This window comes from Schistocerca serialis, chromosome 3 (assembly GCF_023864345.2).
Source record: "Schistocerca serialis cubense isolate TAMUIC-IGC-003099 chromosome 3, iqSchSeri2.2, whole genome shotgun sequence".
In the NCBI taxonomy this organism is placed as follows: Eukaryota; Metazoa; Arthropoda; class Insecta; order Orthoptera; family Acrididae; genus Schistocerca; species Schistocerca serialis.
This window is the reverse complement of record NC_064640.1, coordinates 1,031,318,797-1,031,334,825: the sequence shown is the minus strand read 5'-3', so window position 1 is coordinate 1,031,334,825 and position 16,029 is coordinate 1,031,318,797.

Genomic DNA, 16,029 nt, shown 5'->3' with positions numbered 1-16,029 from the left:
CTTCCATTTTTAACATAGATATTTTGTAATTTAACATGATCGAATAAAAAAGTTACAAGTAATCGATTATTTTTGATTATTTCAGGAAACAATGAAAATAAACTAAGGCATATCAAATTATCTAGAATTATAATAGTTAGTAATATCTAGTTCAAACTGTCTTTTTCCATGTGAACAAGCAAATTCAATTGTTTGGAGTTCAAAGAAAAAAATTGGAATTTTTGGATTTTTAAGTCTTTCTTGTTCTAATTCAAGTGAAATTTCATAGTTTTTACAATAATTTTACCTTCTTTTGGAAGTGTAGAATTATCATTTTCTCTACTCCAACGAAGAATAGAATCTACTTGACCTTTTATAGAACACTTATAATTAGCACTAGAAGCGTGGCAACTGAAGGTTGACACGTGTAGTGTGAAAACTGAAAGTTTGTCAGAAGTAATAAATTTCGCTACACTCTGACTTAATTTAGCAAAAGAATTAATAAAACCGGAAAATCGAAAGTTAATTTAGTGACTGAAGTTAATAGTGAGCTTTCTTTCTGAAGCACATCGAAATTCAGTAAAATACAGTTAGTCTTGGACTACCTCAACAATCATTTCAAAAGCTACTTGAATCTACGCAATTTAGAAATAAGAGATTTAACTTTGAACTTGAATTAAATGATTCTGAACAATTAACAATAGTAAAATTTAGTACGTACCAAGCTGAGCTGTAGTCACAGATAAGCTAAAATATGGTAACAAAACTCGCACTCATAATTTGTACTTGTGTAATCTAAATATTGTAGCCAGCTATGAATACTTTAACTGACCTTTGAAATTAAAGCAGTGAAATAGAATAATATTGCTTTAATGCTGGCGTTTGAATTTCAATGACACTCGGGTTCATTCCAGAAAAGGAAGGGACCCTGCTTGGTAATGCAATTGGGACAATGAGCAACAAAGGTTCAGGCTACGTTGCTGTAATTTTGCGATTTGAACAGTTTTAAAAGCTGAGGTCTGCCATACAGTTCTAAAACTTTACATGCTTCCAGTCTTCCTTGTTGGTTGATTGAAGGTTTGAAGCCGTCGATCGAGGAGGTGGCGACAGTCACTCATTGTCGGCCGTCGCTGTTGCAGAAGCTGGATGTTGGCGCGCCTTCTTCTCGACACGGTCACCAGGCGAAACGTGCTCTTGACGTGCACCAGCTAATGCTTCCCGTCCGCGACACCATGTCAGAAACTATCATAGCAAGTCGAGCGCAATTACATACTGCCAAACCCCAAACGTGTGGCAACTCGTGGGAGCGTCACACAACACACCTCCTGCACTGCACTACCCTAGCCAGACTCCCCCTCTCCCCACGCTCCATGCGACAGAGTTAACACTACCAAAGATCCTAAACACTTTTGTTCTCCACACGACCTATCGATGTATTCGTTCGATAGCATAGTTTTCCCTAGGCCAGACCCAGCGTATAAATACAAATGATATTCACAAAACAAACCAATTATACATCGACATAAATGCATATATATCCAAATAGTAAAACAATTACAATATACAAAGACACAGAAATGTTATATCATCAGGTAACAAAATAAGGAAAAAAATGTGCAGTGCAATAGATGGAAATAGGAGGATATGCATTTCCGGCGTTACATAGTGAATAAAGAACTTCATTTCGATTAGTTTCAATTCTCCCATTGCTAAGAATATGTCCTTCCATATTTAATTCATTTGCAAGGAAAGAAGTTAATCAAATAAGAGTTGAAGAAGAAATAAAAGGATGTTCGATTATAGATAAAATAGTATTTCCTTATTTAACTGTAATAACACTGAAAAATTTTAAAACAAAATCATCAATTAGTTTAATAGATGACTTTCCTCCATATGCAGAAAAATCAGTCCCATCTGTGTGAATAACATCAAGAGTTATATAAGTTTGTGAACAATTAGGATGAATTCAGCCATCAAGAATTTTAATTATAATTTCTGTTTCTTTATTAGGAAGAAATAAATTATTTTTTGTTTTCTCATTAGCAGGAAATGAGTAAAATAGATCATTTACGATTTGGTTCATAATTTATGAAAAGATATATTGATTAATTCAATTTTAAAATTACTGTTACATTGGCACGATTGAAGTGAATTAAATTATCAGTTTCATCAGTTATAGTTATTTCTAAATTCTAAATAATGTCGAAAATTGGAATTTTTATTGGATGATTCGGATCATTAATTATTGGTCCACCAAATTCAGAATTAGGTTTAAATGATGCAATAGTAATAGTTTCTCAGTGAAAATGGTCATTATGTTTAACAAACGTTCCATCAGCCAAATTAAAACTTACGTTAATCAATTCCAATGGAATGATTTTATGAATGTCATTGGCAATGGCTTTTATATTAGTTTCAATAATTTGAATTTTAAATCCTAACACACTTGCTGTATTATTTTCTTTTCTATCCATGTGTAATTTTTTCATTATTTTTATCATTATCAATAACAATTCTATTTAAAATTTTATCTGCTTTAATATGAATATTTGGGTTTTTTGAGTGAATAAATTTTTCTATATTTTTCAAACTATATTGACCAACATGAATTTCTATTGTTTCTCCATCACAGTAAAGTTTATTACTTTTCAATATGTTATTCAGAGTTTAAAATGTTGAATAAGCCATCTACTGAAACGTTATTATAAGTTTTTCATAATGGAACAGTTAATCATTCTATCAGAATAGAAAATTATCACTGAATTGAAATAATCTACTCATTTATATCAGTAAATTTTATGTAAATAAATGACAGATCTGGAACCAAAAATAATAATTCCAGAAAAGAAACCAGAAAATAAATCTGGTTAACATATACCAAATTCTATTTGATGTGCAATTATAGGACAAGTAGGTGTGGAAAAACAACGCTACTGATTGAGAATTATTTTTTAGTACCTGAATGGTTAAACTGGAAAGAAATTAATCATTTGTATGCTTATTCAAAATGTTTAGTTCAACCAAAATGTCAAGAATTCATAAAAAATGAAACAAATTAAGAAAAAGTGGCTGAACAAAGTGTTAGTTTTAATTAAAATAATGATGAAATTATTCCATTGGATGAATGTGAAGGAAATTCAGTTCCTATTTACGATGATTTCATTTTAGAAAATCAAGATACAGTTAGAGAATAATTTACTAGAGGAAGACATAAAAGTATACATTGTTTTTATTTAAGTCAAATATATTCAAAAATCCCAGAACAATGGATTAGAGATAATTTTAATTTTTTAAATGTTTGTAGGTAAGATAATAGAAATTTAAATCATACAGGGCGTTTCAAAAAGAAAGAGCAGATTTCAAACATTTATTTCTCAAAAACTACAAATGATAGAAACACAATTCAAACGTTTCTTGTCAGAGAAAGGTTCAAAGTTTTTCAATGGTCCGCGCAGAAGTTCCATGCAAATCCGCAGTGGCGCTGGCGTTTGTTTGTAGGAAAATGGCGACGACACCACAGGAACGATCATTTTGTGTGCTGCAATTTGCAAAGTTAGAGTCCATTGTTGGTGTGCAACGTGCATTCCGCCGTCAATTCAACAAACAGCCGCCTCGTCATAAGCAAATTTATGAGTGGCATCACAGATTCGTAGAAGATGGTTGCATCTGCAAGCGAAAAAGCACGGGTCGTCCACGCACATCGGATGAAAATGTCGAGCGTGTCCGTGCAGCTTACGAAAGGAGCCCTAGAAAATCCACGGCACGGGCAAGTCACGAACTAAACATGTCTAAAACAACGGTATGGCGCGTTCTGAGTAACCGTCTGCACATGAAGCCGTACAAACTGCAGTTATTGCAAGCATTGCGTCCTGACGACCACAACAAAAGGTTCGAATTTTCAACTGCAATTCTACAGGACATGGAAGAGGACAATTTTGCCGAACGATTAATTTTTTCAGATGAATCAACGTTTCACATTTCTGGTAAAGTTAATCGGCATAACGTACGAATTTGGGCGAGTGAAACTCCGAGGGACGTTATTCAACATGAAAGAGACTCACCAAAGGTTAACGTCTTTTGTGCAATTTCGGTAAACAAAGTTTATGGACCTTTCTTTTTCATGGAGAAAACTATCACAGGAACCATTTACCTGGACATGTTAGAAAACTGGCTATTTCCTCAACTTCAGGAAGATTCAAATCACTTCATCTTCATGCAAGATGGCGCCCCACCACACTTCTCTGAACCTGTACGACGGTACCTAAATAACACCATTCCAGGACGGTGGATTGGAAGAGCAGGAGCACAAGATCAATGTCATCGTCTGTGGCCTCCCAGGTCACCAGACCTTACTCCCTGCGATTTTTATTTGTGGGGGTACATAAAGGACTGTGTTTATGTCCCACCTATGCCCGCTACTCTTCACGAGGTACGACATCGAATTGTTGCGGCCGTGAATTCGGTAACTAAAGACCAGTTGCGTCGTGTGTGGCAAGAAATGAGATACCGGTTTGATATTTGTCGTGTAACAAATGGTGCTCATATTGAGGTACAGTTTTGATATTTGTTGTGTAACATTTGGTACTCATATTGAGTGAAGGACCGTTGGAATTGTGTTTCTATCATTTGTAGTTTTTGAGAAATAAATGTTTGAAATCTGCTCTTTCTTTTTGAAACGCCCTGTATTTATTAGGAATTTCTTGGTGGAGATTTAGAATTTGATAAATTTATAAAAATATGTAGTAATTGTTGGAATAAAGATAAATTTGTTTTCATTAAGATAGGTATGGCTTGGAGAGGTAAGATGTAGAGAAAAGATTAATAATTTTTTAACATTGGACATTATATGTCAACATAAACATAAATGTTAATCGTAAATGTAAACCATAAATGTTAAACATTAAGATTATATGTAAATATAATGTAAAACATAAACATTAAACATAAATGTTAAACGAAAATCTAAAGATTAAGCATAAAACATAAAGATTGAGCATGATCATCGAACATAAATGTTAAACATAAAACATTGAATGTAAGCAATTACCATAACTGCTAAACCCAAAATAAAAAATGATTATTGTATTCTTCATTCTTAATAAATATTTGAGACATACGATTCACAAATTGTTAAAAAAGCCAATCGTAATAAGAAGTAAAAGAACAATTGGAAGGGGAGTTCAAGAAATCGAAAAAACAACAAAGAACACCATATGAAAAATTAAAAAAAGAAGATCAACAAGTCATTGATACAGTTGAAAAAGTTAATCAACAAGTCGAAGGACATGGGGAAAATGTTTTAAAAGCAATTTAAGAAAATAGAAAAGTTGAAAAAGGAATGGGTCCTTGTAAATGACATTATTTAGATGAATTTACTAATTTAGACTATATGAATGGATTGATGATAATCCTGCTAAGTATGACTACTCATTATGTGAATCATTAATACATAAGGTGTTTGAGAATTATGAAACAGAGAGAACAAAATTATAAGAAGATGATGATAAAGCATAAATATAAGGAGAAAATATAATTTATCAATACACTGAAGATCCAATTTCTGCATGACGGCCTGTTGGTCGCTATATATATAGTGGCAAATTAACACTAGAAATAAAATTGTGATAAATTAAAAATTGGTGAAAAAGAATACGAAGGAACAGGTGGATTAATGAAAATTAATGATAGATAACTATAGATGGTTTAGGAAAGGAATGATTATCTTGATTTACAGAATTATGCAAGATTTTTGTTTCCTTCAAATACAGTAATCAATGTAAGTAATTCAAATAAAATAAAGTCAAGTACAGGATATCAATATATTATTTGATAAAAACAATTGTTGAAGAATATTTTCCTAGTGTTTCAGAAAGACATATTAATGATTCATTAGAAAATGTTGGCGAAGCCAGTACATTTGGCTAAATGATGTTAGAGATTGAATTCACAGATTAACAGTAATTCAGGGTGAAGAATTAACAAGAATTAAATTACTATTATGCAAAAAAGTTGGAATCAAGCAACCATTAACAACCAGTTAACTTATTTTATTATTAATAATCCCAAAAGGATTCCATATTTGATTAGATATTTGAATAACTTAACACAAACATTTTGGAAAAGTGAAATATATGGAAAAGGTTTAGTTAATACTTTAATTAACAAATTACCATTCGAAATGCGTCTTCCAGGCTATAAATTTTGTCGTCTGGGAACCAAAGTAGAAGAAAGCGTAGCTAGAGGATATCAAGGAATTAATTCATTAGACGAATCATGTAAAGAACATGGTATTTCTTATAGAGACAATAAAAGACATGAAGCTGATAAAAATACTTCAGTCAGTTGCAAAAGAAATACTCTATTTTAATGCAAATGATGCATCATTAAGAGAAAAAATAGCTGCAGTTGCAGTTAGAGGAATTATGTATGGAAAATGAGAAATAGGATTGGGTTTAGGACTGGTAATTAATGGATGGTTTATAAAATTTTTATTTTTTAAAATCTATATAAATGAATAAGATTTCAATTATTTATACCTTGCTGCCAAGTGGCAAAACTAAACCAATATCAAGTACAGCTGAATTAAATAATTAACAACTACATGGTATTGAACCATTTTTCCCTGATGTACAAAAATGAAAGAGAGAGAAAAAAACGAAGTTTCAAAATTTCCGACATTCAGGCATTCAAAAAAAAAAATGGCGGAAATTTACTAATTACAATAGGTATTACCGTTGTAAAAAAGATTATTGAGTGTCTAACAAAAAAGTAAGAAATATCAGCATTAACACAACAGAGGGTGGATTTCTTCTAATAGCAATAGCTGCATTACTTTATTTAGAAACAATTGGTTCACTTGCTGGTGGTTCTGTAGCAATTGCACATGCATTCTAAAACAAGAAAAAAGGTGAAAAGGAACTAGAAAATCCAAAAAGACATAATTTCGAGATCGAAGAGAAAAGAAAACGAGAAAAAAGAATTTTAAAGAAGTAATCAAAAAATTAGATAATTCTTTATCTAATTTTGACATTTTCGTGGCATTATTATGACTGACGACTTACCTAATGACCTAAAATATTTTTAGCACTTCTGACAATGTTAGAATTCATTGAATTTGCTATTATATAAATAAACATATAACATTAATTTTTAATTTTTGTGGAGGAATTATTCCAAAACAACTAGTTAATTATGGGGGAAAATGATTTAAATTATAAGATCAAAGTAATTTGTGGACATACATGTTTATTTGTTTTAAAACCATCTTGCATGAATTATAAGTTTACTGACATTTTAAATTTACTAAATGGACATTTTGGAAATAAACTAACTAAAGACTTAGAGAAAATAAAAATTTTCAATCATTTCGTCCAAAAATAAATAAATAATTACTTTCAAATATAATAGTATTAAGTCATTTGTAGAATTAAAAATAGTTATTGTAATTAAACAAGTTTAGAAAGAATGAAATAACATTTTTAAAGTAGCTAAATATTATATTCATTTTAAAAATAGTAGTATTCTTAGTATAAACGATACACATGATGAATTGGTTACAGTTAGTAAAAGATATTTAGAAATAAGGCTTTTTGAATTTAAATGACAATATGTTAATGTTTTTACTGTTTCAAAATTATTATTCCAACTAAGATATTGAGAAAATTTTATCAAATCTTGTTTCAGAAACCAAATATAGACAAATGATCACAGATTTATGACAAAGAAATGGTATTTATCGTGATATCATGAAGAATCATAATAAATAAATAACACAAAACAACTATCCATGATGCAATGGCTAAAATAAATTCGCTAGAAAGTAACCTCAAGTAACTGGATTCGAAATTTGATAATTTAGATTAGAAAGTTAATAGGGATCTGGAGCTACCAAAGTACTTAGACTCAAACAATTAACAACTAAGTTATTTATTTTTTATTTTACATAGATCAAGAACGGTAATCACATTTACTGTTCGAAGTGCAAATAGTTTATTGAAACATTTCATCGTTAACAACTAAAAATGGAAAACGAAAAATTGAAGGTCTTTGTGCAACTTGTAAAGCCAAAAAGAGAGTACAGATTAAAAAATATTGTAGATGGAGGGGTTGTTTCTAAGAAACCCCATTTAAATATTCGTGAAAAATTTATTGATGAATTAGATAATACATTTAGAAAAAAATTTAAAGGGAAAAAGTAATTTTTCTTAGAAATAACGATTTATGGCAAACAGATTTAATCGAAATGGATTCTGAAAAGTTGAAAGGAATTTCAAAAATAGGTAAAGGATATAGATATTTGTTAACTGTTTTTGATGTTTTTTGAAAATTTGCATTGGCAAATTCCAGTTGAAAATAAAACAGTTAGAAAAATATGTTGATTCTCTCGAAAACATATTTTAGTTGTGTAACACAAAATATTTGCAAACAGGAAATGGTAAACATTTTTATTACAAAGAATTTCAAGCATTAATGAGACATTTAACATGAATCATAATTCAGTTTTTAGTGAAATAAAAGAAACTGTTGTTGAACTGTTCAATTGAACACTGAAGAAAAGTAGTGACAGAAAGTTGCGCCTTAGGGAAATTATATATGAGTAGACTTAGTTTCGACATTAATTGATGAAAATATTAACACGAAACATTCAACAATAAAAATGGTCTCAAAAGGTGAAAAATAAAGAAACTGAAAGGATATTATTGAAAACTGTTTATGTGACAAATTGGTTAGATCCTGAACATATATATAAATTAGGTGATAAAGTAAGAATAGGTAAACTGTAGGGAATTTATGAATTTCGATTTACAGCAAATTAGTCAACAGAAATTTTCGAAATTGAAGATGTTATTCATTGGATTCCAGTCTTGAAAGGTATAACTGGTGAACAAATAAAAGGGAATTTGTGAACAATAACTACTGAAAACGAATTTTCTAGATGTTTACCTTGTGGAAGAAGTTTTAAATAAGAAAGGCATTAAAAAATATATTAAATGATTAGGTTTTGATAATTCATACTACAGTTGGGTAAATAAAACTAAAGAAAATTTTTAAAATTTAATTTAAAAATTTTATGTATAAATGGAGTTTGTTATTGAAAATACAGAATTGTCTTATATTGAATATAATTGTCATAACGTTTATCGTTTCATTGATGAAGATAGGGCTTACTTTCATGTTGAAGTAAAGGTTAACCAAAACGATTTAATGTCAAAATTATGGAGGTTTTTAAATTTTAGTTGATGGAATTAAATGATGGATTTATAGAATTGTGTTTATTAGGTAATCATTAAAATACCTATGGATGTTATTTTCTATTTAATTATGAAAAAACCTTGAAAATTTAGTTTTATATTCTAAGAAACGTTTATTGGATTACTTATATCTTATAAATATTGTTCTTTCTTCATTACAAATAAAATCTGCCTGAGAAGTGGGTCCCAAAATATCCTCTAAGAAACATTTTTAGATTATTTATATCTTCATACAATTGTTCTTGTGAATAAATATCTAAAATAATAAAGTAATACGATGGTTAATAATTCATAAGGTTATATAAATTTACTGAATTTGTTACATAATTCATTTTTAAAATTGGCATAATGTGGATGTCTAATTCTGATAATATGGAATTTATTTTGTACATTGTTTAATTGTGCTCAAATAATGTAACAAAGATAATTATTATTGTAATCATATAATGTTAAAATAACCAAAGGTGGTCTTAAATTTTCATAATTTATTTGATGCACTACATGTTGTATCAACTTTTTTATTTCTTCATTTGTTTTGTTTGTTATTCCAACTTTGATATTATTTCAATTTTCAAGGTCAGCTATTTTCTCTTTCATTTTATGTTCACCATGTTTTCTAATGGTTGGTAACACTTCTTCAAAAACGCAGTTTAGGAAAAGTTCTGCAAAGATATTTTTGATTTCATTTCTAATGATTCTAAACCAAGTTAATTAATAAATTTTGTGTTAGGGATGAGTATTTTTTAAAAGCGCCATTGAAATTTTCATGTTTTTTGCAATGTTGTTTGTAACATTTGTTTTGTAGAAACTCGAGAACATTCCTATCCTAAATTTTCAGCAACCAGATTTTCATAAAACCCAAGTTAATTTTTTGTGTAATTATTATTATATCATTTTTGTTATTATAAATAAGATTACTATCTTTTATATCTATAAGCGAATCCGATTATATGTGAAAACTTAAAAATTTTGTTTATTTTAATTATAGTGAATATTTTCATTGCCTCTTATAGGGGAGTTGCGGCCAATGTTAATATTACCTAACACATATTTGTGATGTTAACATCAATACTTTTATTTTTTTAATACCATTAAAAGATTGTCTTAAAATGGATATCAAAAGTAAAATAATTTGTCCACTGAGCTATGAAGAAATAGAAATTCAATAAGAAAATTGAAATAAAAAGAAATAAGTTGCCTTCAAAATCAGGGTGTAAGGATTTTCAAAGAAAGAGACAAGAGAACTTTTTTGTAATTGGCAGATTATAAAATTTATTTTTGAAAAATATGGAAAGTAAGTTAAAAATTCTTCTAAATCCGTTCATAACTTTGATCATTCAAAAGCTGAGAAACTAGCTTTAAAATATCAAAAAGATGAAGAAAGGGTTAGCTAAAAGTTGAATGATTTAGTGGAAAATATGATTGTAAATTTTATTTAGCAAGCCATCAAAAATTACAATATAATGAAGAAATATTAAACGCTATTTAATTTTTTATGTAATCTTCTTTGTAGCTGTGTAATCTCTTTTAAGAAATCATTCTCTATCATCTTCCATACAGTTGATTAGTTCTCACAAAAATAATTTTTATCATCTACCACATTCAATTTCGTTTAATTTATAATGACCATATGGTAACATATTAATTCCATCTTGTAATACACCACATTTGTCATCATCAGAAGTCAAAAAATTTTATAATAATGAATTGTATACACTACATGTTTAAATGACCTACTTAAATTCTTTTTTCGCTCCTGTTTTTTTGACATCAAAACAATTTTCATAAACATTAAAACAAATCTCATCTTTTACAGAAGATCTCTTAACCCTCACATTTTATATGCTTTATCTTCTAATTTGTAAGCATACATTTTCGCTGTTTAGCTTTGCCAAAATGTCCGTCTTTCAGTTTTCCTAAAACGTTCTTATTGACTTGCAGAAGCCGCAAAAAATTATCTTTTGGATAATTACTCATATCAAATTCGTTTATCATCGATTTCATATCTTAAAGAAAGAATCAGTATCAATATAACATAAATCAATAGTTTCACAATATTTTGGTTACATAAAACTGTAGTGAAAAAACATATATTTTTTTCGAAATATCTAGAATACTCATTCCAAAATAAATTGCTTTATTGAACACATTTTAATTGTCATCATATGCACAACTATTAAATTTTCAGAAGGTACTGTACATTGTTCATAATTTAGTTTTTAATATAATGTGTAAATTTTCCTAGATTTGTTGTAATTTTAATATATTGTCCATTTCTAATATTATCAATAGTTTCTCGTTATTCATTATCCTATAGAAATCGCTACTGGCCTTTTTTCTAATTTCTATATTAAAATCAATGAATTTTTCAACCAGTCTGAATGTTAAAATGACAAGATTCTCTGAATTTTCTTTTTTCGTAAGCAAAGATTTAAATATTGGTTAAGGGTTGTATAATGGAAAACATATTTTTTTGTCATTTAAATGTGTTAACAATTTATTTACTCCTTCAGGTGGTAAAAGTGAAACATGATGTAAATCTTGTAATTTTCTTCGATATTCTAAATCAGCTTCTAAATTATAACCATATTTATAATCATGTAGTATTTTATGCCTTTTTTCAGCATTAAAATATTTTCAATGCATTTTTAAAATGTTAATGCAGAGTTGGAGGATATCCATATAAATAATTAGCATTAAAAGCCTTTAGATAATTTAATTTCTTCTTTAGATCAAAGTTTTTCATATATTTATTATTTATTTTAACATATCTTTTAGTACTTTGACATATTCCTCTTCAAATTCCTTTCTCAAGAAATAATATTGTATGATAATCATGTAATAAATCTAATTCAACTTTTCTCATTTTTGACATAGGATCCCAAGCTAATCCAGGTAGAGTAAAATACCAAGAAGGGTCATGTTTATGAGATTTAATAGATGTATCTCTAAAATTTTCGAAAGTATTTTATAAAATCAAAACATCAAATTTATAATATAATTTTCTGTATTCATCTAAATTTAAAATATTGAATTTTTTCCATACAAGTTTTGCATGTAGATAATCTTAATTAGAAGTATTGTCTTAATAAAATCTTACTTAAAAATATTCTTTCTTGAGTAATCTAGTTTCCTCTATATTTTCTTCAGAATCCATATATTTTTAAATCTAATTGCCACCTTCAAAATATTTTGCTGTTTCTTTAAATTGTTGTTTTGAATGACTGGAAGATAATTTATCAATATTTGAAGCCATAAATTTAAATGATTGCAAAACCTTAATCTTATTCCATTTCCAACATATTCACAAAAGGAAATATATTTTTGTTGATTATTTGGAATTGCTTCATTATCTTTATTATCAATTGATAATTCTTTAATAAACTGGTGAACAATGAAATTTGTTAAATTATGAATACTAACTGGAATTAATTTACGATTTTGGTAGTTAATATTACAATCTTGATGTGCAAAATGGTCATATTTTCCTGTTACATGGTACTGATTTATTACTTTCTTTTCACCTAACTAGAATTCATTTTCGGAAATATCACATGTTTTCGACTTTTTTTATAGCTGATTACATCTTCTTTAGTCAATTTCATTGGAACATTTTGACTGTATATTCGAGCAATTTCTCTTGATTCCCCTTTTAACATTTAAGCGAAATTTTGTACTGCATCATCACCTATATAAGTGACTGGATTTTTGTAATCACCATTTGAATATTCAACATAGTATCTGAATGAATTTGGTAAATGTGTCTCATATTTCTTGATGGAAGGTTTCTAAGGATTTGGGTAAGAAGTTTGATTATATTTTAACAAATATTCGAAATCTCCATAAATTACAAAAATTACGTGTAGTGATTGATTATGATTTTTAAATTTAATATTTTGACCTTTAATGGCATTACGTTTTATTTCTTTATACACTTTACAATCGTTTTCACTGTGAATAAAATATCTTAAACATCAATCACATAGATAAATTTAATAACCATTTTTTGTTTGTAATCAAATTAATCCACAAAAATGATTTATCCAACAATAATGTGAATTATTTTCATTTCGAATAAAAGAAGAATAATATTTTTTTCTTGTTTATTTTGTGTATGGTAAAGAGGATATAGAATAATTTCTTTTTTTCCCTTCATATACATTAAAATAAATTAAAATATATTTGATTACTTTTAAAAATTTTGAATATCTATTAACTGAACACGAAAATTAGATTTATCTTTCTCAGTAATTTGATTTAATTGTAATCCAATATTTTTCATTTAGTAACTCTTTCTGCATCATGTTCGATGGGCTATAATGCTTATTTTATTGAATAAAGAAAACATTTTTGATCTGAATTTTTGTATTAACTACAGCTTTTTTTTATTATTTTTGGGAAATCTTTATAATAAGAACCAAAAATTGGATTGTGTCCATTAACATTTAATTCTAAACTATCTAAATGAAATACAGACCAATCGGATTTTTTTCCTTTGCATTTCTTCCATGTCAGTTAGTTGTTTACTCATTGATTTTATGATAATAATCTTCTAAATATGTTGTTTTTAATATAACTTGATTACTTATGTCAAACACTAAATTTTTGTATTTCTTCTTGTCTTTTAAAGTGACAATGGAAAATTCTGTTAACCTCTAATTGCTCTTCTTCGAATTAAAATGTTCTTTGATTTGGTGATTGTTTCTTCTTAATTTGATTAAAATATTCTGCAATATTACTAGTATTAGTAATTCCATAAGTGATTATTCTTGATGTGAAACCAGAAGCTTTTTTATAAATTAGTTCCTTGGATTTGAAAAATCTTTAACATCTAGAAAACTGAAACCTTGTAAATTTTTTCTGATAGTTTTTTTGCTTAATTTCTCGATATTTATCTGCTAGAAGTTTTTGAAATTAATTATCACTGTCACTATTGTTAGTATTTTTCTGAGACCTATTTGCAGGATTTATTAACTAAGATTAGACCAATTTTTAAAATTTTTCATCTGAGAGATTTTATGAAGTTCTTTTTAAGAATTCTTACTCAAATCGTTATCATTATAATTAATTTTACCATCAGTTCTTTCGAAAATGAGCGATTAACCTCCTTTTTCTAAGTTTGTAATTTTTTTATTTTTTTCGTTTCATACATTTTTTTATTCAATTCGTTATCATTATCATTGTTATTAATATTGTCAACAGTATTTAGAATAAGAGTAATTAATTTTTGTTTATTTAGTCTTGAATAATTCTCCAACTGTTCTGTTTTAGTGAGTGATCGAATTTTTTTTATAGTTTTACATTATAGTCCTGTCTTGTTTATTTCATTATTCATTTCTTTCCTATTAAAATAATCAATAAGTTCGAACAGATCTTAACTAGTTGCATTGCAGTAACCATTTTCTTTACATTAATTTTCTGCCTCATCCTAACTCAATCCATACTTTCATTTTCTGTAATTTTTTATGATCTGAAGCTGCTCGATAGTGTTTGACATGTTTTCAATAGTTCTTATGGAGAAGGAAATATGTTTTTTTTATTTTAAAGGTTTTTGGTTAAATTAACTTTGAGATTTTTTGGTTCTTATTTATAAAGAATAAAATTTCTTAGATTTGAAAATTTTTAAATGAGAAAATGAGGAATTTGGTTTTTTCAGTATGGGCAGATGAGATTTTTTTTTGGTTGGGGGAAACTGTGAAATAGGATTTTAGGTTGATATCCTTGAAATTAGACACCGAAATGCTCTTTGCATCAGGATCAGCAGGACTATACTACTGCGATCATAAATCCCATTGTTTGTGAGATTGATGTTGTACCACATATGCCAAGAAACTGAGATTCAATCTGGTATTATGTAAGTGTCCAAACAGTGTGATTTTTGACAGTATTAGTTCGAAATGGGAGCTGCTGTAAATGAGTAAAGTTTGGTTCAAACAATAGTTGATGATGATTGGCTTGTAGGAGATGATGTTAAGTCTCCACTGTTCACAGATTTACTTAGACTGCACAACTATAAATGAACTTACTGAAGTCCCCTCTACAATAGACTGACGAGATAAAGCAGTTCTATATGAGTTTTTTTCTGAAGGAGCACTTCTTTCAAACTTTATAATAGAAAGAAATTGTCCACTGCTGAAATAATGTGTTAAATGAAATTCTCCGCTGAACTTTCAAACAAGTGCTGGAAAATAAATGATTTACCATAAATGTTAAATAACTGGTGATGATTTATATCCTAAATATAGTAATAATCACCATCCAAATCTACAATTACATTGCTTGAAAAAATTATAACTATTTGGAAGTAGCATTTTATTCTTCTACATTGAATGTCATCTGATACTTTAAAAAATTTATTCTTTTTACATGAGGATTTATTTATACTTATAGCAATCAAGGATCTGTGCTGCTGATAGTCTGTGGATACACAATGGCCATTTCATTCGTTTTTTTGTTGCTACTGTATGTTACATTGTAACTAGTGTGATGGGGGGACTGGTGCGATGATGGAACTGATGCCACGATGAAAACAGTCCTCTACAGATGAGCATTCCTGAGGCAAAAGCTACCATTGTTTGGTATGCATCACCAGGGTGACACGCTGTTCGTAGATTTCCCATATTTCTTGAGCTTTTCATCTTGATGTCGGCAGGCTGCAGCCTATCCTCCACACTTCCCACCGCAAGTCAGTTAATGTTTTACACTGAAGAAGATACTTCAGCTTCCTTGATAAGAGCAAACTGCTTGCAGGTAGATGGATCCTGCCTACAGCCCTAAAGCATCCTCAGCTACAGTTCTT